The sequence below is a fragment of the Rattus norvegicus genome, chromosome 10 (genome assembly GCF_036323735.1).
Source record: "Rattus norvegicus strain BN/NHsdMcwi chromosome 10, GRCr8, whole genome shotgun sequence".
NCBI classification, from domain to species: domain Eukaryota; kingdom Metazoa; phylum Chordata; class Mammalia; order Rodentia; family Muridae; genus Rattus; species Rattus norvegicus.
In genome coordinates this window covers 96,009,457-96,035,672 of record NC_086028.1, presented here as the reverse complement: position 1 = coordinate 96,035,672, position 26,216 = coordinate 96,009,457, and the positions used below count along the sequence as shown (strand labels likewise).

The following is a 26,216-nucleotide window of genomic DNA, read 5'->3' as shown; positions in this document are numbered from 1 at the left end:
GTTCATGCCCTGTAGGGAATCAGCCAATCACAACAGTACACACCCTTAATCCCAGAACTTGGAAGGCAGAGACAGGCCCATTGCTCTGAGTTCATGGTCAACCAGGACTTCAGAGTGAAATCCTGTCACAAGCCAGAGGGCCCTTCACGGTGTCCAGTGCATGCTCTGTAGGCAGCTAACAGTAAACAATGGAGTCCAGTAAAAGGATTTCTGTTTTATCACACACGTTGATATTGTTCGATAAGGATTAATTTTTTGAGAAACATTTTATCAGAGTAATTCCTATGTCCTTATGCACACCCAATATTTGAGGTTCTATTTAATCCCTAACTTCTTAATAGGGGCCTTAAAGACTCTTATTTTTCATCCCACATCTCATCGAACTGTATGCTTGGGTGTCTCTGATAAACACATGGGAAATAACGAATGTCATTTACCCATAAAGTGTTTTGTGCTCTCAGCTGCACAACTTGTGTCCAGTTACCCAACCCTGGAAGGGGCAGAGGAGTCAAACCCATATCTAAGATGCATTCTTCGACTCCATCTGACGAGATATTAAACACAAACCCAAGGAAGAATAGTTCAGAGTGGGAAAAAAAACAGTCTCGGTTGTAGTGCAAGCCCTGGGTAGCCTGACACAGGGATACCAGGATATGATGCAGCAGCCACAACAAGGAAGGCTGGAAGCTGTGATTCAGCCACGAACACCTCATCCTGGGAATCCAGCTCTGGTGAGTAAGTCCTGCCCAAGATAATGATGGTATAAAAATATATTGGCACAATAGTCATTGAAGTGGGGTGTTTTTTTCATCTTGTTTTCTGGTCCGCTGGCTAAACAGGAAGTTTTTTGCAGGATGCTCCGATATCCTCTGTTCAGAGTAACAACTTTAGCACTTTGCTTTTCTTCGCTCCCACGATACGCTTAATGTTTCCGCTGGATTCAGCCGCAGATTTCCTGCAGCCAGCTGAGGCTCCTTAACTCTTTGTGAGGATGCGTTACAGTCCGCAGGAAAGTCACAAGAGGCCTTTCGGAGAGAGAACGGACAGATGAGTGTGTGCCCTGGGGGAAGTCAGACTTGGCGAGTAAACAAAGCTGTGGTGACACCAGCCATCGGTGTCAATCTCTGGGACACTCACTGGAAGTTGGTACTTAAGGTTGCTTCTGGTTATAAGGAAGGAGATGTGTGTCCCATTGTCATGGGCGTTAACTGTGAAAGGACACTCTTCCTCCAGCCCTTTCCTTGGCACTGAGAAAGCATGCCCTGGGCTACATGCTACTGTGATCTAAAGCTGACACTGAAAACATGATTAATCAATCCAGTGAGCTTTGGCCATATTGTATCAACATCCAGTCTTGGGCTAAAGAAGCCCTGGCTTGAAATCCCAGCATCTACACTTGTTCTGTTCATGAAATCATGCTGTACTTTGGATTTCTCCATATCATTAAAATGGGGAAAATAATTGCATCTTGCAGGGTTACCAATAACCTTGGCAATAGATTATGATGTCTGGTTAGATCTACGGGACCTCATAGGCCAATAGTTCCAACGGTAACCGTGATTCATTTTTGTATCTTAAAATGTATATTTTTCCCCAGTACATTAAGGAGTTGATACTTGTTAAGTACTCTGCATGGCACTTGTTAAAATCTAACTGATCATATTTTTATTATTATTTTATCATTTTTTCAATATGCAAGTATTGACAATAAAACATATGGATTGCTTGACAACACTCTAGACTGTGTGATCCTGTAGGGAATAGAGTTTTTTTCCCAGTCTTTTCCCCTCTGCATTTGTTCCTGGAATAAAGCCTATTCATTGTATACAGTAAATAAATGTTTGCAATATAAATGGTAAGTTACTATCAGGAGATCTCTCTCTCTCTCTCTCTCTCTCTCTCTCTCTCTCTCTCTCTCTCTCTGTCTCCCTCCCTCTTTGTGTGTGTGTGTGTGTCTTTGTGAAGAGAGAAATGCGTTAAGGTAGAAACTCTTCGAGTTAGTCCCAATAGGCAGGTGTACTTTTTAACATAGCAGGATAGAATTATCTATCGCTGAGTGATCAAATAGTGTAGTCAATAAGAATCAAGAAACTACAATGTAGAGTAATGTAGATCAAGAAATTCTGTTTGCACTGTGGTCTTTCAATGAAGAGACATTGATAATAGATAGAATTAACATGTGGATCATGACTTTTTATTGTCTAATCCCAAGATCATTAGAGAAGGACTGGGCTTAATACAATATCTATCTAAAAGCAAGAAACAGGGAGCTGGAAAAAATGGTTAAATGGTTAAGAGAACGTGCTGCTCTTCCAGAGAGAACACAGTTCAGGTCGCAGAACCCACAACAGGTGGCTCACGATGACTTTATAACTCCAGTTCCAGGAGACCCAACAACTTTCTCTAAACTCTTAGGGCACCCACACATACATACACATAAAAAAAAAAATAAGCCTTTTAAAGTAAGAACAGCACAGACGGCTGAGTGAGTGAGCAAGTGTTGTAGCTCTCAGCGTTGGTGGTTGGAGTCTCGTCTTAAGTCATTACATACTGACTGGAGACACTGAGGAGAGCCCTCGCCTCGCTTCCACATACATTTCTGCTTTACTGGATGAGCAGAACACACTGGCTGAGCTGCCCATCACAGGGAGCACCATAAATGCCATACTTTCCTGTTATAAATAACATCCATTTCAGAAGGAACGGCCTGGGAAAGACGAGCTCAGCAGCGCGCCCTTTCTTCTTTTCTGCTTTGATCCATTTGCATCATTTCCTTGGAAAGGGTGTCAGGCTTGAGGTATTTAAATTTTTATTCATCTAAAAGCATGTCTGGCGCTGTAACTACGATTATTGGTCATATTCGTGAACTTAAAAGATCATCAACAACAATAACAATTTTTTTAAAAAAAAAAATCCTTTTTGATGATTTCCACCGGAAATCTTGAAACTCTGCTTCACGTCCTGACCTTCCTTCCTGCCTCAGCAAAGGTTCTCGTGAGACTCCTGGGAGAACAGAGTCAATCCCACTCGGGAGGGAACTGAGCTCTGGCTTCTGGAAAAAGGATGTTGTTTATATTTTAGTTCCTGTTTTCATCCTGGATAAAGCGCTGCTGCGGCTGCCAGGTGCTTCTCCTTGTGTTATCAGCTTCTCCTCCAGGTTCAGCCTGCGGGAGGCAGCTTCCTGCCCCGAGCGAAACTGGATGCTAAAAACAAGGGAGCACCTGCGGAACGTGATCTTCAGCGGGGGTCACAGTTTTCAAGGTTGATCCAGGTTGGTGCGACCATTTGAGTGACTGGCCGGGCCGCAGGACACAGAACAGGAATGGAGCTGTTGCTGAAGTAGGAATGGGAAAGAGAACAGAGCGCAGGCTAGGCACCTGAGGCACCTGGAGAAAGGGATTCCCATGGATGGGTTGCAGCAACCAATTAAAGTGACATTCTGGAGGCAGTAAACAGATGACATTCTACACGATGACTTCTAAATCGCACTGTGCATATCTGATGGCCACGCTGTTCCCCGAAATAACACACTTAGATACCCAGAGTAAATTACTTTCAGTTCCTCTTCCAAAAGAAACGATCTTCACCTCCATAAACAATCACGCAGTCCCCCAGAACAGACCCAGGGGACCAGTTTTGCTCCACGATTCAATGACAAATGGTTAGGTATCAGGACACAAGGGTGCTTAATTATGCACCCACACCTCTGGCTTGGTGCTGCCATGACACCCAGCCTAGGAGACGACCCATGTGGGCTGGGTTCGCTCCCACACTGCGGGGAGGTGGGCAGGTGAGCACAGCCCACAGCACCGGAAGTGAACAAGTTGGAAGTCCTACTGAATTCCTGTTATATGATTTGATGCCTACTAAGAAAAAAAGAAAAGCAGCCTGCACAGGCCACGTATCTGACTGAGGTTGCATTTCCAAGATACCCTCTGAGTTACTAGTTATTGACGGTAAAGCAGACTTGACTTAGGAATTGGGAAAATATTGCCAGTTAAACTTCCTCTAAGCCAGGCTTAGCTACTTCCTCCTCACTACTCACCTCTTCCTTCCGGCCTCAGGCGGTCCGCAGCAATGACTTTGAAGTTCCCATGGGGACTCATGCCATCCCACTGCAGAAAGGTCACTGGAACTGATAGCAAATCTCAGTCATCCTAGCAACGTGCAAAGTGCAAACGCTGTTTCTTCCCTTTTGGATAAACTAAACGGGGATCACCAGGCAGGCGGGTAATGAAGGGAAGCGATTTCCTAGAATTATTTTTGGGGAGTAGTTTTTATAGATTTCAGAAAATAGATGTTCAGAAAATAGATTTTTCAGAAAACACAAATAATTGATTTTAAACTGAATTGGATTTCCTGGATTCATGTTAAAAATCTTTCCAAAAATCCCTAAGGGTGATTATTTTCCAGTACTGGGGGGGGGGGGACAAAAAGGGAGTTTCTAAATCAAATGGGAATTTGGACCCCTTCCTAATAAGCTGGAACTGAAGTGTTTCTAAAGAGGGTAATGCTTTAAAAAGACTCAGAAGTAATTGAGAAAAATTAATTTATTAAAAGACAAGTCCTACTATTCCACATTTACAGATCTATTCTTTTGACTTGGAACTGCATTCAAAAATTCTGTAGGCACAGTGTTAAACAGCAACTGTACATGTGTGCACACACTCAAACCCTGCACACACAAATATGTACACATATGCACATACATACACTACACACACACATGCACATACACACATGCACATACATACACATGCACACACACATACACACACATGCACACATACGCACATACACACTTGCACATACATACATGCACATACAAACACATACACACACACACACACACACACACACGAATTGGAGCTGATAAATGCAGGGGATAAAAGAGTCTTAAAATCCACTTTGGCACCCAGCACAGCAATAACAGTTACAGAGGAGGGTCCCAGTGGATGCTAAAGCTGCTGTGAAAATTTTTGCTGAGAAACAGAGGAATAATCATGTGAACCCACAGTCGTTTCTCTGCGCACACTTATTTAGAAAAGGTGAAATACAACAATTTTACGATGAGGGGAAAAAAAGACATCAGAGGCCACCCTAACCAAACAGAAAAAAACAAACATAACTGATAATGAAACAAAGAGGCGTGTCTCTTGGTCGAGCACACACAACACCTGCCTAAAATGCATGAATACATCCGACCAGAGCACAGCCTGAGCTGAAATATGGCGGGTAAAGGAAATTACCCGTCTGCGTGTATCTGCTGTCAAGGAAATGGGCAATGAGAAGGACTGAAGAATTATTTTGTAGTGTAATAAACTACATAAGAAAATAACAAATAACATAAAAAAATACAATGTGTGACACTGGGTAGGACACCAACTTAGAACATATTTTTCTCTTTTGCAATAGATGATATTATGAAAAGGTAATGAAGTTTTACAAGGGTCTCTTGATTCAATCAGGAACTGAAAAGTTTTTTCTTTCCTAGATCAGATAGTAAATCTTTCCAGTTCCAGAAGCCCAAAAGTCCTTGTCAAAGCCATTGAATTCTGTTATTATAAGAAAAGACAGTCATGGGGAACCTGTAAACAAATGCACATGGCTGTGTACTAATAAAGCTTTATTTACAAACAAGCAAGAATCAGTCAGAGGCAGTCATAAACACATTGCTGTGATCCAATAAATCTTCACTTCCGAACACAGATGGCAAGCTACATATATTTGCCAACCACTGGACTAAATGCTAATATTAAATGAATGTTAATTTCCAAATTTGTTAACTGCGGTGTTTCAGAGAACAGGTAAAAAGCGTTTAGGGATAAGAGACGTTATATTTGCAACTTCCAAAGATTTCAGGAAAACAGAAGATAAATGATAAATGCATGTAAAACTCTAATATCCCCCAAGGCTTTGCTGTTTTGTTCGTCTTTAAGTCTGAAAAAAAATTGCCCCCCAAAAAGGAGTCAACAGGTAAGAAATGTGAATGAGTTGTGGTTTTACTTAGGACACACCCGCTATTAGCATGACTGAGAGATTCAGAAGGTTCTCGGGAAAGCCTTGTGAGCAGAACTGTTCACCTGGCAATTCATTTATTAGGTGCTTCCTGGACGAAGCAACTGGGATAGTCACACTTTAAAAAACTAAGGACATGAGTTGTGGGAAGAAAACCATCTACCTTATACATAGGGAGTGGTGTGTGTGAAGTCAGGGGTGACTGAAGTCACCAGACAAGAATAACTCTGAGGGGGAGAATGAGGCCATCTCCTCTGGGCTAGCCACCTAGCACAGACTAACTCATGAAAAAACTGATTTCTACTCTCTTCCAGGCAACATTTTTAAAGAATTCCCTAGAAGCATGGTTTTTGTGTATGTTCCCCATCAAAAATCTTGTGCAAAGCACATAGTTCTGCAAGAAAATTACTGCTACGGCATCTCCTTCTCATTCATGCCCTTTGGGCTGTCTAGCCCTTACAGAATCCATAGAGATAAGCACAAAGAGCCATTAAGCATTAAAATCAAAGCTTTTCTAGGTAGATAAATATATGATAGACAGACAGATGATAGATGATAGATAGATAGATAGATAGATAGATAGATAGATAGATAGATAGATGTGGTAGATAGGTAAATAGATAGATATGGTAGATAGGTAGATAGGTAGATAGGTAGATAGATAGATAGATAGATAGATAGATAGATAGATAGATAGACAGATAGATGATTGATAACAGATAGATGATAGATGATAAGTACATAGATGGTAGATGATAGATAGATAATAAATTATAGATAGATAGATAGATATGGTAGATAGATAGATAGATAGACAGATAGACAGATGATTGATAACAGATAGATGATAGATGATAAGTACATAGATGGTAGATGATAGATAGATAATAGATTATAGATAGATAGATAGATAGATAGATAGATAGATAGATAGATAGATAGATATGGTAGATAGATAGATAGATAGATAGATAGATAGATAGATAGATAGATAGATAGGTGATAGATAGGCAGACAGACAGACTGACTGACAGACACTGGGAAAAGAATGGTTTTGTGAGAATTTTTAAGATAGTTTCCAAGGCAGTGTTTGGAACCATAATCAAAATTTGGATAATGATTCTGTTATTTAAATAAAAGTTAACCAATAGCTTGCTCTTGCCCTCTTCCCCTTTGTCCCTTCTCTCCCCATCCCCCCTCCCCTCTTTCCTCCACCATGGCCGGCCTTTACTCCTCTTCTGCTCTTCTTCTGTCATTAAACCTTTCAATGTAGAAAAAAAAAAGTTAACGAGTAGTCACTTCACCTACACTTGGATAAGGGAGCCCCAAGAAAGCCATGGATGGATGAATGTCATAGTTAAAGTCAACATCTGACTCAAAAAATACAATGTGGGTTTTTCTGGTGGAGAAATCTGGCCAGTGTCCCTTCATTGTCATGGCTTCCAGGACTTCTTCTTTTTCTCGTGTATCCCAAGATGGCCTTGGGTTCTTCCCTGAAGATGACCTTGAACTTCTGACCCTCCTGTATTTGCCTCTTGAGTTCTGGGATTACAGGTCTGCTACACCCAGGGTTTACTGTGTGCTAAGCAAGGGTTCTACTAAGCCACCAGCTCAGCCCGTGCCCCACCCTCTGCAGCTCAGGATTCCAGAAAGAGCGGAGTAGTCCTGGGTCTTTTCCAGACAGACCTGAAGTCAACAATCCTCACCTCCAATTACATCCCAGTTCTCAGAAGCAGCCAATGGGTCCAATTAAATGTAAAACAAGGCTAGGAAATTAAGGTGAGGAAGTGTTAGTATTTCCTAAGGGGAAAACATGTGTTGCCATGAACTCTCTTCTAGCTTCTGTTTAGTAAACCCTGTGATCTTTTACCAAAACTACTATAATAGGGGGTAGAATTGGATACGCATCCAGACTGCTGAGTGATATAGCATGAGTCAGCTAATAATTTAAGACATTCACTTGCCTGTGCACTGAATCGATGCAGATCCTATTAATGTCTCAGTTAATTTTGCTATTGAATCTCTTAGTCCTTAAAGAGCATCACAGAATTTTTCTTGTGGCAGAAATGACGGCAAGAGTTGACTGTGTTGCCTTTGTTTATTTGGGAGATGGAGAAGGAGTGAGAACATTCGTTTACTCTTTTATTCAAATTTTTAAGTGTTTTGAGATTTTTCCACATTAGTAGCATAATTTCACTATTTCTATCCTTCCCTCTCCTCTCTCTAACTCATCCTGCGTTCTGATTTCCCAGTCAAATTCATTACCTCATCTTCTTCAAGTAAATACATTTTTTATATATTCCAAGTAAGTGTACTCATATATTTCTTCAAGCAAATATATATAATATACATGTATACATACATATACACATCCATCATCACTTGTCTGCTCCATTCAGTGTTGCCTGTATGCATTGCATTTAGGGCTGACCACCTGAGATTGGATAACCTATCAGAGACCCTCTCTCATCAGTCACAGTCTGCCTGTCCCTCTTCTGCTAGGGGTGTGGCCTTGTGAGATTTTACCCCATCCACATTGGCTTGTCAACTGGCATTGTGTGGTCACTGTGCTAGTCGGATTAGACAGTCATATGGTTGAGATGTCATGGTTGTGGCTTCCCCTGCTGTATATAGAAGACTCTCTCTCACAGCAGGCATCATGGTCCTCTGGCTCTTTAAATATTTCCACTTCCCTGACCCTGTATAAGGATATGCCGTAGATGTGTCCGTAGGTAGTGCGCGCCCTAAAGTCTTTTTCTCTGCATTTGACCAGCTCTGGATCTCCGTAATAGTCTCCATCTGCTGCAAAATGAGGATTATTTGATGAGGTGTGAGAGATCCACGGTAAGTATTTAGAATACAGTTCAAAATTGTATTGTTATGGGAAAGTGGTAGCTATGGGTTTCCCTGTCGTATCCAGAACCTTACCAACTGTGGACAGTTAGCTTTGTTTACAATCCCAGACATGAATTCTTAACTATTGAGTGAACTGAACCTTTACTCCCATACAATAACTATTAGTTGTAAAACTTATTCAACCTCAACCCAGGGTTTCTACCCTGCCTATGACCATGTAAGTTCCTGAATGAAAAACACACAACCTTCATATTCACAATAAGCTTTAAACACAAAAGCTGGGCAGCTGTCTACCCTTGATCCTGTGGACACCACTTTCCTATCGATAACCCCAGGCTATTACTTACTGTGCTTCATCTGGGCTGCTCTTAACTCTAGTTACTTAAACGTGCATAGATCGTGTGTGTGTGTGTGTGTGTGTGTGTGTCTGTCTGTCTGTCTGTCTGTCTGTCTGCGTGTTTGTGTCTGTCTGTGTGTCTGCCTGTGTGTACGTGTGTGTGTGTCTATGTGTGTGTCTGTCTCTGTGTGTATGTGTCTCTGTGTGTGTGTGTATGTGTGTATCTATGTGTCTGTGTAGGTGTGTGTCCGTGTGTGTATATGTGTGTATATACATGTATGTATACATGTGTGTGTATGTGTGTGTATGTGTGTGTATGTGTGTCTGTGTGTGTATCTGTGTCTCTGTATGTGTCTCTGTATGTGTCTCTGTATGTGTGTGTATGTGTGTGTGTATGTGTGTGTATGTATCTGTATGTGTCTCTGTGTGTGTATGTGTGTGTGTGTCTGTCTGTGTATCTGTGTGTATGTGTCTCTGTATGTGTACGTGTATGTATGTGTGTATGTATACGTGTGTGTGTGTGTGTGTGTAACATTATGCCACTTGAAGTAATAATGCCGGTAAAGAGCCAGCCATGAAGACTAACACAGACCCTGGTACCAGGCACCGGAAATCTCCGTTTAAGTTGTTGATCAAAGCAATCCGAGAGACTCCTCAAACAAGGCAGCTCTCACTATTGCGCTTGGCTGTCCCCCCACCACTTGAAGGTCAGACCCTATGGCTGAAGACACCACACACTTCAGACACAGAGCATAAGGGAATCAAACTGGAACTGACTTAGTTCCTCCTGGAGGACTAGCTCCCCCAGCAGCCCACGGAGAAAAACAGTCAATAGTCCTGACCAGCTACAGAGCCTGCATACCACAACAATGGGCAATCGATTCTGCTTTTTATTCTCCCTTGTGAGTGAGTTTGGAAAAGTACTCAACACCAAGTAAACAGAGCGCCCCTATCCCAGTCATTGTGCTGTAAGAGAAAAACATCTCCCGGAGAAAGAGGCTGATACATTTCTGACATTCCAAGGTGTGAAAGGAAGCAATCTGACGTCGGAAAGCCGGAAAAAAAACAGTTTCTTGGCCCTGGCTGCTCCTACATGCCGAGGTCATCAAGAACTTTATCGGAACTCCAAAATAAATAAAATCAAAATGCTATTTTAAATTATATCCTGTATCCCAAAACTGCAAAGTGGCTCCTGAGGCTGGGCACATTTCCTCGTGCTTGTTTCAAAGTCTTGGATGAGGGGGTGGTTGGACTCGGGCGAACACTAAAATTCCCCCCAATAAATGTGCGGCAAGTTTGTGAAACTCTTGTTTCACAACAATTGTGAGATCTTGTTTATGTAATTAACAAGAGATTATCAAGAAATAGCAAACAGTTATTTTTACAGAGCTTATTGTTTATACGTTACCTTGTCAGATTATGGCCCACAAAGAACAGAGTCCTAAAACAGAGACTGTGTCTACACACCGAAATGACCGAGACAGGATTCGGTGACCATTTCTGTATAACTCAGGTAGATTTGGGGTTTTCTGATGAGGTCAGCAAAGGTGAGCGCTGCTTCCCTCTGGCTCCCGGGTCGTTTTCTTCCCGTCACCGTACAGGCAGACACCACTGAGGAGTGAGTCAGTGTTTATAGGGAAAAAATAAACTTCCTTGGAAATTCACCTTCTTTATGAAGAGACGCGGGCTAGAGCGTTGTCGCTGGTGGGCATGAACGCGTGTAGGAAGATGGCTGGATGGTGGAGGCTCTTCATGGGCTGTCTCTGCCTGTGCTCTTCCCGATCCCCAGTAAGCAACTGTTGATCTGAGCATGCTGGTGAAATGTGGGGCAGTTGTTTCTGCTGCTTTTTAATAAAAAGGCCGACTTTTTTTTTTTTTCTGCTACCTGTAGAAACCGCAGAAGGTCTCACAAAGGATTTTCTTCTAAAGGAGTTCCCAAGAAAGTCTCGTTTTTCCAGTAATCTGTCTCTTTAGGTCTACACCTTGAAGAAATGTTCATCTTGCCATAAAGCAATTATGCTTTCCAAAATGTATAACGTAATGAAGACATTGTGTGTGGGGGGAGGGGGGTATGAAAGCGCAGAACAGATGGGCAGAGTATCAGTGCCCATCTAGCCTCCTGAAAGTCCCTTCCCTGGGGAGAGGTTACAAATAGGAAGCAGCATGGGACCCACTCCAGCCCTGTTGCTCTCCAAATGCAAGGATCTGCATCGCCCATCAGCTCAGGAGTGTCCATTTTGAAAATAAAAAAGGGGAAATAACAATCTTCCCCTTGTTCTGGATGGGTCCAGCACTGCTTCCTGGGCTCCCAAACTCCCCCATCCCCATAGGCAGGACTGTGTGATACTGAGTGTTACCGTCCCACTTACAGAACTGGGCAGGTGACCTAGCCTCTCCGTGTCTGTCTTGTTGGGAAGGGACGTTCAATGGGAAACGCAAAAACCAAAAACCACAATGGAAAAATACCAAAGGGGCAAACTACTCAAAAACTACATATATATGTAGTCTCAGGACTTCAGTTTTTGTTTTTGCCATATACACACACACATACATACAGATTTCATTTGTCAACTGTTACAGCATGAGCTTGGTTCCCAACACCCATGCCAGACAGCTTCCAAGTGCCTGTACCTCCTGTAATTCAGGGAATCTGGCGCCCTCTTCTGGCCTTCCAGGCACCTTCACACACATGCACATATACACACAGACATACACATAAAAATGAAACGAGCATTTGTTATATCTATTTTTATAGAAAACTGGTAGCAGCAGTATTGATAGCACTGTAAAATATATCAATGAGCAGCTAGGTGAATTAAAACTGAATTTTGTCATTGAAGAAGAGGCCAGGCTCCAGGGTATCATTCACATCTTTGCCGATAGTTTTCTATTCTGCTCAAACTGGCCTTAAGAGTAGCTTGTGTACCTAGTAAGACTTCACTGGAGGAAATGAATTTTTCATTTGCTAATGGTTATCGATTGGAGATAGTTTCTGGGTTAGGGGTGGGGGTCGGGGGGTGTCCACGTCTTTCAGCTCTAGGATCCCGTCTGGTGCAGCCCTGGGTAAGCCCTGTGCATGCTACCATAGTTCCGATGACTACGGTCATATGCATACCGTTTCTTTTGTCTTTGGAAGACCTTGTTCTCACGGATTCGATGCAGATGACACCTTTAGGACTGAGTGCTCCGAGATCTCTAACTCTCTGCACATTCCTCAGCTGTGGGACTTAGTGCTTGTTTCCGTCTACTGCAGGAGGAAGTTTCTCTGTTGATGGCTGAGCAAGGCACCGATCTCTGAGCACAGCAGGATATCATCAAGGGTCCTTTGACTGCCATCTTTCTTTAGCAGAACGGTAGAATTTAGTTTTCCCCTCAGTCCCTGGCCTGTCTGCTCTCAGGTTCTTGGCCACCCAAGCTATATTGGGGATGTGTTTCGTCCATGGAGTGGGCCTTAAATCCAATCCGATGTTCACTGATTACTCCCTTTTAAAAATTATTTCAAAAAGAAAAAGAAATCAGAAGTCAAACTGCTCAGGTGTTTGGATTTAGTAATCATGATCAAAAGGGATAGGAAAAAAAGCATATTCATTCCCCTGAACATCCTTGAGACCCTTTGAAAAGCCAGCGGCCTGTTCCAGGCAACAGCACTGCACAATGTACACGGATGACTGGAGACTCACTCCGGGGCTGTGTGTGTTTTCTGAACCAAGGGACCGAGCATTTCAGCCACTTCCCAGCCTCTGCTGGCCGGCCCTTTCATGCAGGCAGGAAGGAAGTGGCTGACAACTTTCTCGTCTTTATGGAAGGCAAACTTTATTTCCAGCTACCAGGTCAAAAGGTGGGCGGAAAGAAAACAGAATCGCCGAAAGATAAAGGCTAAAAATAACCACCTGCGAGGCGAATCAGCCCAGTTAGGGATCCTGAAGACCGCGACAAGGCAAGGATGTGCGTAGGGCCGCATCTGCGTCATCCGTAACAGGTGGCCATGAGCGGAGTCAAGGAGCCAGAGCAGAGAGGAAGGAGCTCTGCAAACAGGTGTGCTAGGGAAGGGGGGCAGGGGCGAGGGGTGGGGTGGGAGAGGAAAAAGCCACTGGAACAAACCTGGGCGAGGAGCCCAGACATTTTCCCAGCAAGTCACTTCTAGGAGATCCCACGTCCTGTGCTTGGGCATAGGATTGGAAGGACTTAAACTTGATTGGGGGATTTGAGGTTTGGACTGATTGGCTTTGAGTTCAGAACAGAAACGGATGTGCCGATGCAGCGGGAGTTCTCTCTCTTTATTTTCAGCTGTCCCATTAGTGGAGACAAATCGGAGATTCACAGACCAGTGTCCTAAAAATGCGGGAGTCTTCATTTGCTAATTTCCTATTTTATAGAAAGCAAGGCTGGGGGGGTGGGGGTGGGGTTGAGAGGTGGGGAATGGATTTAAAATTCACAAGAAGCACAACCTTTATAGATTTTGACAATGCATATAGTGTATGGTGTTTTTTTATACAAATAGAACTTAGATAGTGCTTTTAGCAACATTCTAATTTTGGCAGTGCGACCATCCATCCAAAGACACAGATCAGGCAGATAGGTACTAGTTAGTCATAGTTTAGAGGTTAGGGACCCGAGGTCAAGTAAATTAAAGAACTGGATCCTTATACACTGATTTATAATCTCAGTCCCTCTCTGTCTCTGTCTCTCTGCCACCCACCCCACCCCTCCCCTTACCATTCCTCTCCCTGTACTGTGAGCTCACCTCCAAGTAGGGAAGCTCATTGCTGCTGTGATAAAATAAATACTGAATGAAGGCAACTTAAAGAGGGGAGGGGTGGAGCTATGGAAGCAACTCGGTGGTTAAGCGCTGTGGCTCTTGCAGAGGACCTGTTACGTTTCCAGCACCCCAGGTCAGCTCACGGCCATCATAACTCCAGTTCCAGGGAATTCGGCGACTTCTTCTTGTCTCTGCAGGCACACAGTGCATATACACTCATGCTGGAAAAAAATCACACGTACACATACGATAGAGCTAAAGGGGTTTTAAGGAAGGGAGGGTTTGTCCTAGCTCACAGTTTGCTATGCTAGGCCACTCGATGAAGACATCGTTTGACACACAAGAGGAGAATATCAGTCTAGGACTAGGCAGAGGCAGAACAGGTAGGAGAAAGAGATCGAAGTCAACAGACCGGGAGACTGGGGTGCATACTTTGAAGGTGAAGTCGCTTTTGGAGGGACAGGCGCAAGGTCTAGAAAGGCCAAGAGCAAGTGTAGGAACACACAAACAAACCAAAAGAGAAAAAAAAAAGGAAAAAACTTGTAAGGGGGAACCCAGAACACTGGCAAGAGGAATGGCACTGAGTCAAGTCTCAGCAAGGCCAAGGCCAGAGCTTCAGATTAGCAGAGGTTTCTGGGAAGACAGGACACAGTCGTGACTGTTATCTGGCTTGGGGATTTTAGGTAGAGATAAAGGGAAAGTTTTGTTGAGAGAGAAGGATGGGGTGGGAGAGTTGAGAAGCTCTCTTTTATTATTGTTATTTTAATAATTTTTATTTAAGAAACTTTTGATTGTTCATTTTTATATCCCCAGAAGGATGTGCACGATTTAAAAGGCACCATAACCATAAACAGAGTTAAGTCACACGTAGTCTTGTGTCCCTTGCTCGGACTTTTAATTGACCCGAAGCCTCCAGGTTAAGGCCGATTCCCTTGCAGTGCTGGACTTCGGTGCTGTGTGAGCGAGAGCGTTCTATTTCCTAAGCCTGAGTAACTGGAAATCCCTTGCCTCTCTGCCAGGGACAGAGCCAACTCACTAGCTTCTATGCAAGTTTCCCCAGGATGTTAAGATGTCCAGCAGTGCTCAGGAAGTGAGAGTACAATCTAAACCACACGTTCAGAAGGACTGACTCCACGGAACCCCCACCCCCCGAAAAATCTCCTTGCCCAGATAAGCAGATGCACCACATACCATTATCAAATTTCCAAAGCAACCTAAGTTATCTCTATGATGAGTGTCAAAAATTAAAGACAATTACCCAGAGGGTCTGGTCAGTGGCCTTGAAAGATGTTCAACATTCCCAAGACCAGACATCCAGATAAACTCTACCCTTTGAGATAATTAATCTTCAGCCTCTGTATTCTTTCTTCTCATATACCCTGAACTGAATCCTTTATTCTGTTTCAAAAGGAATCAGTAACCAATCTCCCGGTAACGAGACAAGTATTTCCCAGTTCTTGTGAAACACCTAATATCTATGATGGGAAACAGCTTGGTCCCCTAAATGAAATGTTTCCCTGTACGGGTCACTGGGTCATTCTGGAATGATGCCACCTTGAACAATCTTAGTTGGTCTGAGATAAATTCTCCCTTTTTGATAAACAAGAAAAAAAAAGTCTACCAATAAAGAGTATTTTTTTTAACCTGGTCATTTCTGCTAGTCAATTCTTTATGAAGAATATTATAACAAGTCACCTCCACCCCTTGAGTTGGTTGGTACTTTTAATGATTTTTGGAGTGAAATCAGTCTTTTGAAAAAAAAAAGACTTATTTGTATTCTTTTTTAATTATGAGTGTGTGTGTGTGTGTGTGAGAGAGAGAGAGAGAGAGACAGAGAGACAGAGAGACAGAGAGACAGAGAGACAGAGAGAGAGACAGAGAGGGAGGTATAGCTGCCTATAAAAGCCACAGGCTAAAGATTCCCCCCTGGTGCTGGAATTGGAGGCAGTTGTGAAACCACCCATCATGGGCACTGGGAATGGAATGAGAGTTCTTATGACTGCTAAAGATTCCTCCAGTGCCCTAAAATTGGCCCTTATAACTGCAAATGAGATGGTATACACATATTAGAGCCCATATCAGCCAAGTTTCATTCACAGCACAAGAAGGCAAGATAGACATTTAAAAGACTGTCTTAAATGGGGTGTCTTTGTCTAACTCCTCCCCTCAAGGCTCAGAGCCCGCAGAAGAGAAGGTGATAAGATTGTAAGAGACAGGGGTGGTGAGGACTGCAAGGAAGCTGTGTCTTTTGGGTACCAACAGAATTGTTGTCCAGAGACACCACAGAGATTGGCAGCATGCGCGGGGCCTACACAGATTCAATGTAGCCCGGACCCCTAACCAAGAAGCTATCTGCAGCTGACACCTGCCTGCAAAGGAAAAGTTAGTCTCCTGCAACAGAGTCTAGGTGGGTGTATTAACCACACTTAAGGGTAGGCCCCATGCCCACAATAGAAAGCCAACTCAACATGAGCTCAGTGAGGTATTTTTGTAGACCTTTTGTTTCATTTGGCTTTGAGCTTTTTTTCTTTCCTTGTTGGTCTTTTGCTTGTTTATTTTTATTTCTTTGTTTGTGTGGGGGAGGTGTTTCTTGTTTGATTTTTGTTTTTGTTTCATTTGGGTTTGGGGAGGTGCTTTAAGGAGAGAAAGAACACAAAGTTGGGTGGGTAGGGAGATAAGGGAGGATCTGGGAGGAACTGAGGGAGGGAAAAGACATGATCAACTTTTTATAAATTTCATATATTAAAAAATCGTTTTGTAATTAGAGAGTAAAAAAAATAATAACAGTTGAGCTGTGAGAAACAAGATTGTATGGTTTTACTAATTTGTGAGACACTGAGACATAAGGAGAGTGTGCATGCTCCAGAATATCTTCACAATGCCTAAAATGTGTGTTGAAATTTATTTTTAACCTCAGTTTTACCAAAAGGAAAGGAAAATCATTAAAATGTTGATACAATCTGTCTGTGGCATAAGTATAAATGCTCAGCGGTACACATGACCCTCAACACAGTACAAAAGCCATTTGTCCCTGCATAGCAAGCACAATGCTGATTCCTTACCTAAGCATGGGTTCTACAATGTATTTGATAGTTTTTATCTTGGTGACGAGCTAACTGGCTTCAAACATTCCTCGTGTAACATCTCTGCTGATGCTAAAATCTGCAGCATTCTCCTCAGACAAGCAGCATCAGAAAGATCTAAGCTTCCACCTACAGAAAAGGGACCACATACAAAGATTTTATCCATCCAACAGGATGCACAGCAATCTAAACTACAAAGTGGTTCCAGGGATGCCAACATGGGAAGAGCATCCAGAGGTAGCAAATGTTCTCTCTACCAACAATTTTAATACATGTATGAATTACTAGACTATGAGCAGAGAACTCAAATGCCCAAGGAGCATGAAACATCTACAAGGACAAGCAGATGTGGCAGGAATGCTGGAGTTGTGCACAGTCATCTGGAGTCCCGAGGCCATTTTTGAGTCCTTACAAAGGCAACTATAGATACCCTGCTTGTATAAATGCTTCCAGCTCCTGTGAAGGACTTCTGACGAGCCGTTGCTGCAATGTTTACTTCTGAGCAAGGCAGCTTCTCACAATGAGCAACCCACTAAACACCCACCGTGGGTGTGGGACCTGTGTAGAGCACGCCACGTGTGCCTCTCTTCTTGATAGAGCTCTCATCCCCGTTTAACTGTGGCGTTTAAATGCTGCTTTTGTTTGTTTGTGTTTGGGGCAGAGTCTCATGCTGAAGCCCAGGCTATCCTAGAAATCATGATCCTCCTGCCTCCTCCTGCCCACTCCTGTCCCCTCCTGCCCACTCCTGCCCCCTCCTGCCCCCTCCTGCCTCCTTCTGCCTTCTGCCTTCTGCCTCAGCGATTTGTGCTCTAAGATTGTAACACGGACTTTCGAGCTCAGGATACATTGTTTTATTTGGTAGAATTGTGATACATTGTTTTATTTGGTAGAATTGTGATACATTGTTTAATTTGGTGGGATTATGATACATTGTTTTATTGTAATGTCAGAGGAAAAGCAAGTAATTAGATACTGAGTCAATCTCCAGATTGTAGCTATTACTTTGAACCTGTAGGACCAACTGGGGTAATTATTTTTTTTATTCATTTTAACCAAATACCCACCCCCAGCTCTTGCAAGAACCATCCACTTCCGTAGGTCAAGAGGGGTTTGTTGCTGAATCTAAAAAGTACTTTTTTGTTCAAAGACCATCTCAAGGTCCCTCTGCTCTCTAAAATGTCCTGGGGTGGTCCTCTGCACTGCCATCTCTTTGAGAGAACTGACAGTTCTCTCCGTAAAACTTAAAGAGAATGCTGCCACTCAAAGTAGGATCAAACACAGCAACAGAAAAACCCTATGTCTTTGTACTCTTCACTCCCGTTTGCTAGGTTTCCCCATGTCATGGTTGCATAACAACGTTAGTAAGCCACAGGGCTTCGTCTGGCAAGCCGATCGTGCAAACGTCACCACTACCATGTAGTACGTCTAGAATGCGCCTGTGACAATCCACGGTTACAAAATCAATCATCTCCTTGAACTTTTCATCCAAAAACATCCCAAAGTACCATGTGGTTTTAAGTTATCAAGAAAACTTTTTCCCTGTGCTACTACTAGCCACCCTCAAGGAGCACAAGTGGTCAGGAGAGGAAGTGTGTGCCTGAGGCTGGAAAATTCCAACTATGTGAGCTGCTCTTCAAATTCCCCTTTGCACTGGATTGGAGCCAGGATGTCACATTTTACATTTCCAGTCATGCCCGAAAGATGATGTTCTAACCCAAGACTAACAGGGGATAGGCAGGGAGTGAAAGTGCATTATGCTGCAAGTTTAGACATTTAGGTCTTATCTTTATTTAGATGTGTTATGACCACTAATGATATCATTTAGTTTATTGAATGCTGCAAGTGATAAAAGGTTTAACTTTGTCTCTTTAAGAAAAGGATTTAAATTATAAACATAAAACGGGGGGGCTGGGGGGATAGCTCAAGAATCGGGAGCACACACTGCTCTTCAAGGGACAACAGTTTTCTTCCTACCACTCACCGAATCAGCCGGCTTACTGCTTGCTCCCTGTAGCTCCAGATCTGAGGGACCTGACGTCACCCTCTGGCTTCTGATGGCATTTACATTCGTGAGCACAGACCCACACACAGATTCACACTTAAACACATAATTAAAAACAGGGATAAAATCTTGAAGTAAATAGACATAAAACAATGATCATAGCACTCGAGAAGCTTGAGCTGGGAAACTCACTAGGGGTTCTAGGGCATTCGGGACTACCCAGAGAGGCCTTGTCTCAAACAACATCAAAAGTCAACGAAGCAGAAGGAAGACGAGTGCTACTCACACACGGGTAGAAATCTTGAGGGACCCTCCAGTCTGATCACCCACCATGCATGATCTCATCTGTATAACATTTGATCCGCTCTGAAGAGCTTCGAGAATGTAAGATAATATTTGGAAGGCTTTGTCAAAGGTCTAATGAGGATTTTGACCTAAGCATATTGTATAGTGTTCACACACTGCTGGCCAGCACTGGAGAGTTTGTGAAAATGTATTACTCATCGTGAGTAATTAACGCAACAGCTGCTCACGAGGCAAACACTGATCTCTGATCTAGGCTTACCAGGAAGAACTTCCAAGTTTCTCAGACTCTTTCCTCTCCCCCTGCCCTGGAACTCCGAAGTCACAGTGGATGACTAACATGGATCCTGTGTCCAGTGTATTGTGTGTGCAAACGAGCACGTGTAGACATCGCTTGTATCGAAACGATCCCAAGGAAAAGAGCAGAGGGCCAGTGTCAGAGTTAACTTCCAATCAGGATATCCCACCTGGAAGGAAGCCAGCTTCTGTGCCTTTGAATAAAGCAAGAAAGACATGACCTTTCTTTTAACTGAACAATACCGTTGGCATGACCGCTTCTGTGGGCTTCTTCTGCACTGCATCTGGCTTCAAGTCATTTGGGAATGAGTGAATTTAGCATTAGAGTCTTACTCTCTTTTGCTTTCTGTTGTGGGAGCTCAGGCAACAACAAAGGGGGCCAGGGCACTGCTTACTGGCTTGCTTGCTCCGCTAGCTTTCTCATCCAGTCCAGGCCCACCTGCCTAGGGGTGGTGCCACCCATGGTGGGCTGGACTCTCCTTCACCAATACATCAAGAGAATCCCACACAGGCAAATCCGATCCAGGCAGTTCTTCAGCTGAGACTCCTGTTCAGAGGTGACTCTAGACTGTAGTACCTTGACACCTGAAGCTAAGAAGAAACCCGGAAATTAGGAAAAGCTAGAGCACAGTAATTCATCACTTTTTGGTTTTAAATCCATGTTTGAGATGTTTCAGGAAGAGTAAGGACCTGAGCAGTTTATACGTTGCTGATTGGAAAATATGCAGTGAAGACCTTTTGGTATCTGGGTATATTTTAAAGGAAAAGCTTCCAAAATGTTCTGACACTTCCACACGGAGGCCCAGCTTCAAGTGTATCCTAAACGGACATTGGCACTGGTATAAAAACTGTCCCAGCCGAGACAAGTTGGCCCAGAGTCACTGTGGGGTTCTGTTGGGTCTTTCCTCTTCTCTCCTGTCTTTGCCGTTTAGATGCTGGCCAGAGCCTGAGTGTGCTTTCTCTGGTACTTTGGGCTTTCTCACCTTCTCTCCGATGCTCCCTTCCCAGCCATAGGGCTATCTCTCCCCACCTGACTCTCACCTCCATGCCTGACTCAAACAGCGCCGCTCCCTCTCTTTCTCTTCTCCTTCTTCCTCTTCTGGACAGCTGCTGGAGCTTACATCTTGCCGGCCCTGGGCTTTCTCCTTGAAACCCTAATAGAATAGTCCTAGAGCTTCCCAACAGTGAACGTAAGACCATTTTTAATGTTATTTATTTATTTATTTATTTATTTTGATTGGAATACAATTACATCATTTCCTTCTCCTGTCCCTTCCTCCAACTTCTCCCATATCTCTTCTCCTCATCTCCATGTCACTCCCTCCTATCAAATTGGTGGCCTCTTTTCCCTTGAACGTTATTGTTACATAACCCATATATATATAAAGCGAAAGAATTATAAAGTACCTCACATCCAATAACAGTCAATTAACACATACATGATGTCACAGACTTCCTGATTTGTTTGTACGTGTCTGTCACACGGTCTCACTGTGCAGTTGAAAGTGATCTTGATTTGTTATTTAGCCTAAGCTGACTTGAAGTTATGATTCTCCGGCCTTGGCCTCTTCCGTGCTGGCATTATAAACATACGGTGCTATGCCTGCCTACTTTCTAGTTCTTAAAAGATGATGGGTCTGCCGGGCACAGTGGCGCACACCTTTAATCCCAGCGCTCGGGAAGCAGGGATGGGCAAATCTCTGAGTTCTATGCCTCATCTAGAGAGTGAGTTTCAGGTTAGCAGGGAGCTACGAGGACGAACCCTGTCTCAGGGGCAAAGTGGGTGGTGGGCTGCCAAGATGGTTCAATAGCTAAAAAAAAAAAATCACTTAGGATGTGATGATGATGATGATGATGATGATGATATGATGATGATGATAATGGTGATGATGATGATGATGATGATATGATGATAATGATGGTGGTGATGATGATGATGATGGTGGTGGTGGTGATGATGATGATATGATGATAATGATGGTGGTGGTGATGATGATGGTGGTGGTGGTGGTGATGATGGTGATGGTGATGATGATGGTGGTGATGATGGTGATGATGGTGGTGATGGTGTGATGATGGTGGTGGTGATGATGATGGTGATGATGATGGTGATGATGATGATGGTGATGATGATGGTGATGGTGATAATTGTACTAGCATTAATAAATAATTTTAGAATAGTAAGGAATGCCTATTCAGAAGAACAAAAGCAAAAACCATTTCTATTCTGTAATTTGTATTCAATTACGTTGAATGTGTGTAGATGATAATAGCGCAGACAGACAGACGGACGGACATATATTGAACATCTACACCCCAAAATGTTCATAGCTAACCCTGAATGATAGAATTGAATGTGAGTTTCATTTTCTTCTCTTTGCTTCTCTGCATATTTTATATAGGTAGACTTCTTTTTTTTTTTTTTTTTTGGTTCTTTTTTTCGGAGCTGGGGACCGAACCCAGGGCCTTGCGCTTCCTAGGTAAGCGCTCTACCACTGAGCTAAATCCCCAGCCCCTATAGGTAGACTTCTTAAAGCCGTGCTAAGTCTTGCCTCCTGAGACACAGCGGCTGGTTTGGGATCTGGGTTGATTTGGCCGCCATCAACATTGATGGGGTTTTTTTTTCTTTGTCTTCCTGTCATTTACTTTTGTTTGATGTTCACAGGTCAGGCCTCAATGATATGTTCAACTCTTGGGCCAAAGGCGTTCCTCCCAGGACGTCCAGATTATCCTGTTGTGTATTTCTTCTCCGGTGGCCTGACGAGGTGCTCCTTGCCTTCGGTGAATACAGAAGGCCACCAAAGGAGGGAGAATCTAAGCAACACAGCCATGTCTGAAGCCTGAAGGTCTCGGCAAACTCGCTGACGTGCCAGGCTGCTGGGCAGTCACCATGCATCCCTCTGGTTCCATAATTACACCTCCTTATGCTGGTCCTTAAATCCAAGCAGGCCCATGCCATCCCCCATGATGTGCACACAACCATTAGTAACCTTCACCAGAGTCACTACTCAAAAACCCCGGCTCTCATCAAGTTGGAAGTGACCTATTCTAACCTTTCGCCTTCTTATTTCACCCCGTTTTTTTTTTCCTTTTACGTCATCCCCGAAGGAGAGGGTGAATGCATGTTTTGGATCACCTGTGGCCTTGTCTTAAATGAAATCATTTCTTAAAGAGGGGAGGAGGGGTTGGGGATTTAGCTCAGTGGTAGAGTGCTTGCCTAGCAAGTGCAAGGCCCTGGGTTTGGTCTCCAGCTCCAAAAAAAAAAGAAAAAAAAAGAGGGGAGGAGATGCAGCAGGTAGAGGAATGGTTGAAAAGAACAAGAGAAGATGACATGGAAAGACAACAGAAGAGGAAGAGGAGGGGAGGAAAGAACGTCTGAGCCTATTTTCTGGTTCTCTACCAACTGATGGTTCACTTGACAGGGGGACTTTACCATGTGGGACAGGCTAGTGTGTCCTTTCTGTAATTTTTTTAAAGATTTATTTTATTTATTCCATGTATGTAAGTATACTGTTGCTGTCTTCAGACACACCTGAAGGGGACATCAGATCCCATTACAGATGGTTGTGAGCCACCATGTGGTTGCTGGGATTTGAACTCAGGATCTCTGGAAGAGCAGTCAGTGCTCTTAACCACTGAACCATCTCTCCAGCCCATCATTCTAATAATTTGAGGGAGGGGATTATACAGGTAAATTTCCAATTGAACAAATAAATGCCTTTCTGGATTTATTCACTCTCCGTGAACATGTCCCTACATTGAATTTTCACCTAAGGATCTTGCTTATAAAAATGGAGTGATTGCTTCTCGGCCTTTTGGCTAAGATCAAGTGTGTAAAAATGGAGCGAGCTAGGAGCTGGAGAGATGGCTTAATGGATAAAAGTACTTGCTGCTTTCCCAGAGGAGATCTGGTGCCCTCTTCTGGCCTCCTCTGCACACACAGCCCGCACTTGGACACACATGCTCATAGATCAATAATAAAAATAAGTCTCACAGGCTGAAATAGCAAGCAGACGGTGGGGAGCAGGGGACGTTGGGGGGAAGGGGAGACGGTTCGATAAGTAAAATCACTTGCTGTGTAAGTGCAAGGACCTGAGTTTGGATTCCCCAGCACTCACATCAAAAAGCCAAGCACGGCCACACGTGTCTGTGATCTCAGGAGTGGGGGCAGAGATAGGCGGATCCCAGGAGCTCAGGGTCCAGCCAGTATTTGCCTCCTTCAACGAAGAGAAGAAGCTTACATCACACTACATCAAGACTGGGTGAAGCAAGCTCTATGCATCTACTGTGTAGACACCAAGACCCCAGGAACACACACTGATTCTAGACGCCCATGTAATGTCTTCACAGTAGATGACGAGCCTAGTGACTCCAACAGTCTCTTGTTCCTGTAGGCAAGGATTCCTGGGGTCAGGGAGAGGGGCTTGGAGGAGACATCTACATGAAGAGGCTTATCCACGTATAAAGTACATGGTCTGGGATTGTTTTCCAGTAGAGGCTGGTTTAGAATTGGAATACTTGAATAGCTCCTGCTTACTCCCAGTCGACAGAAAGCCCACCTCCTCCCTCCCTGCATCCTCTATTGAGTTTGGTAGGAGTGTAGGAAAAGCCATCGGATCGCATCCACTACTGTCCTTATCAAACTACAGAATCATTATTAAGGCTCATCATCAGGTTCAAACGACGTTAGAAGTTACCGGAAGTGTGTATGTTGAGGGAAGGGTGGCAGACGGTAGGCTATGTACCCAAATGTGGTTGAAAGAACACCAGGGAGCAGGCAGAAACCCACGGGTTCAAATCACGGCCTTTTTGAAATTCAATGTTCTTATCTATGAAAAGGGATGGAAATTTAAAAAAAAAAAATAAAGAAGATTAAAAAAAAAAAACTCTCACGCTGGCTATGAGGATTAAATGAAAGCACCCACTAGCCACCAAGAAATAATAGCTGAGATTACCTATGCCAGTTGGTTATTGTAACAGTTTAATGGCTGCCATGTTTGCTGAAGTCTTACCTAAAGAAAGACATTGAGTTAAGTCGGTGATGAACTATTGCTTCAGTTGACGTAAAAACAGCCTATTGTCTCCTTGCTAGGAGAACAGCTAAGGTTCCTAAGAGGTGAAGAGAGACTCTCAAGGCTGTGCAGCCTCGCAGCAGAAAGTCCAACAATATCGTCCAAGTCACCCAGTACCCTGGACTCTATCAGCATTTTTGTAATACTTCCTCTTTAAAAGTGACCCGTAGCTGTGATTCGTGAGTAACTGCAGCGTCTTGCTCAAGCCTGTTTCCTGTTTTTCGAACGTTAAATCTGATCGACTTTGACCCTGTTATTATTTCCCAGTAAATATACCGAAATTCTAACCGGAGGAGGAGGAAGAAGGACTTAAAATTTGATCCACTAGAAAACAGAACGATTAACGTCAAGTTTGAGCCCTCCTAGGGTATATAGATCCCTGGTGGACCTTCTTTTAAAGATTTATTTTTATTTCGCTAGCATGACTGGCTTTCTGAAAATAATGTAGGTGCACCAAACACACATGTCTGGTTTCAGACCCTCCCAGACTGGAGTTCTAGATACTTGTGAACCTCCATGTGAATGCTAGGAATAGAATCTGAAAGGCTAACTAATGCCAACTCTCCAGCCCCCAGTATCTCTGCCAAAGACACTTGAAAAGCTGGTGTCTCCCAGACTCAGTTATCTTAGGACATAAAGTGCGCGCGCGCGCGCGCGCGCGCACACACACACACACACACACACACACACACACACACACACACACACACACACACACACACACACACACACACACACACCACAGCCCCACTGTATTTGGCATTTCTGTTCCTTCATTAGCTGCCTTAGCCGGATTTTACCGAAGTTCTTGCCGAGACCCATAAAGAGAATCCAGTGTGTTTTGCTGCCCCCTTGTGGTCACTTTAAATGGGATTGAAATTTTCCAATTGAAACGCCTCCCGGTCAATGCATTCTGTTCAACTTTATCACCCATGGAAAATGTGTGTATACACTACCAGACTGTCACAATGAGCACTATGACACTCAAATAATTTCAAAAGACTAAATTCTTTTTTTTTTCGGAGCTGAAGACCGAACCCAGGGCCTTGCGCTTGCTAGGCAAGCGCTCTACCACTGAGCTAAATCCCCAACCCAAGACTAAATTCTTAACTGCATTTGAAAGAGGCCTTCTAATGGAAACTTCCAAAATAAAATGGCGCTTCATTTCTCCAAAATGTAGTATCAGACATGGCAGTATAATCACAGAATATGAGTTGTCGACATAAATTTGGCCTTATTTGGAAAACAGAGAACTGTAAATGTTTTCTTGTGTTACCTGCTACTTAAAGGAATTCAGATGGCACAGACATTTTGAATAAACGATTAAGATGTTCTACTTTTAAAAAGGGAGAGGCGGCCTATGAGAATCTAGGAGTCATTTTAAAAGAGCTCATTTATCCGCACGAAAGAAATGTTAGAGTTTGCAGCTGTAACTGAGATATTGATCAGAGAAAAAAGGAACCGAAAAGAAATAAAACCCCCACTAATT

General features: G+C 43.4%; 1 long non-coding RNA gene across 1 annotated transcript; it reads left to right on the top strand.

Moving 5' to 3' along the window:
* Window positions 1–8,625: 8,625 nt before the first annotated feature.
* Window positions 8,626–22,792, top strand: LOC102551705 (uncharacterized). Its single transcript, XR_001840310.3, has 2 exons — window positions 8,626–8,862; window positions 22,321–22,792. It is a non-coding gene; the product is annotated as an uncharacterized LOC102551705 (long non-coding RNA).
* The last annotated feature ends 3,424 nt before the right edge of the window (window positions 22,793–26,216 follow it).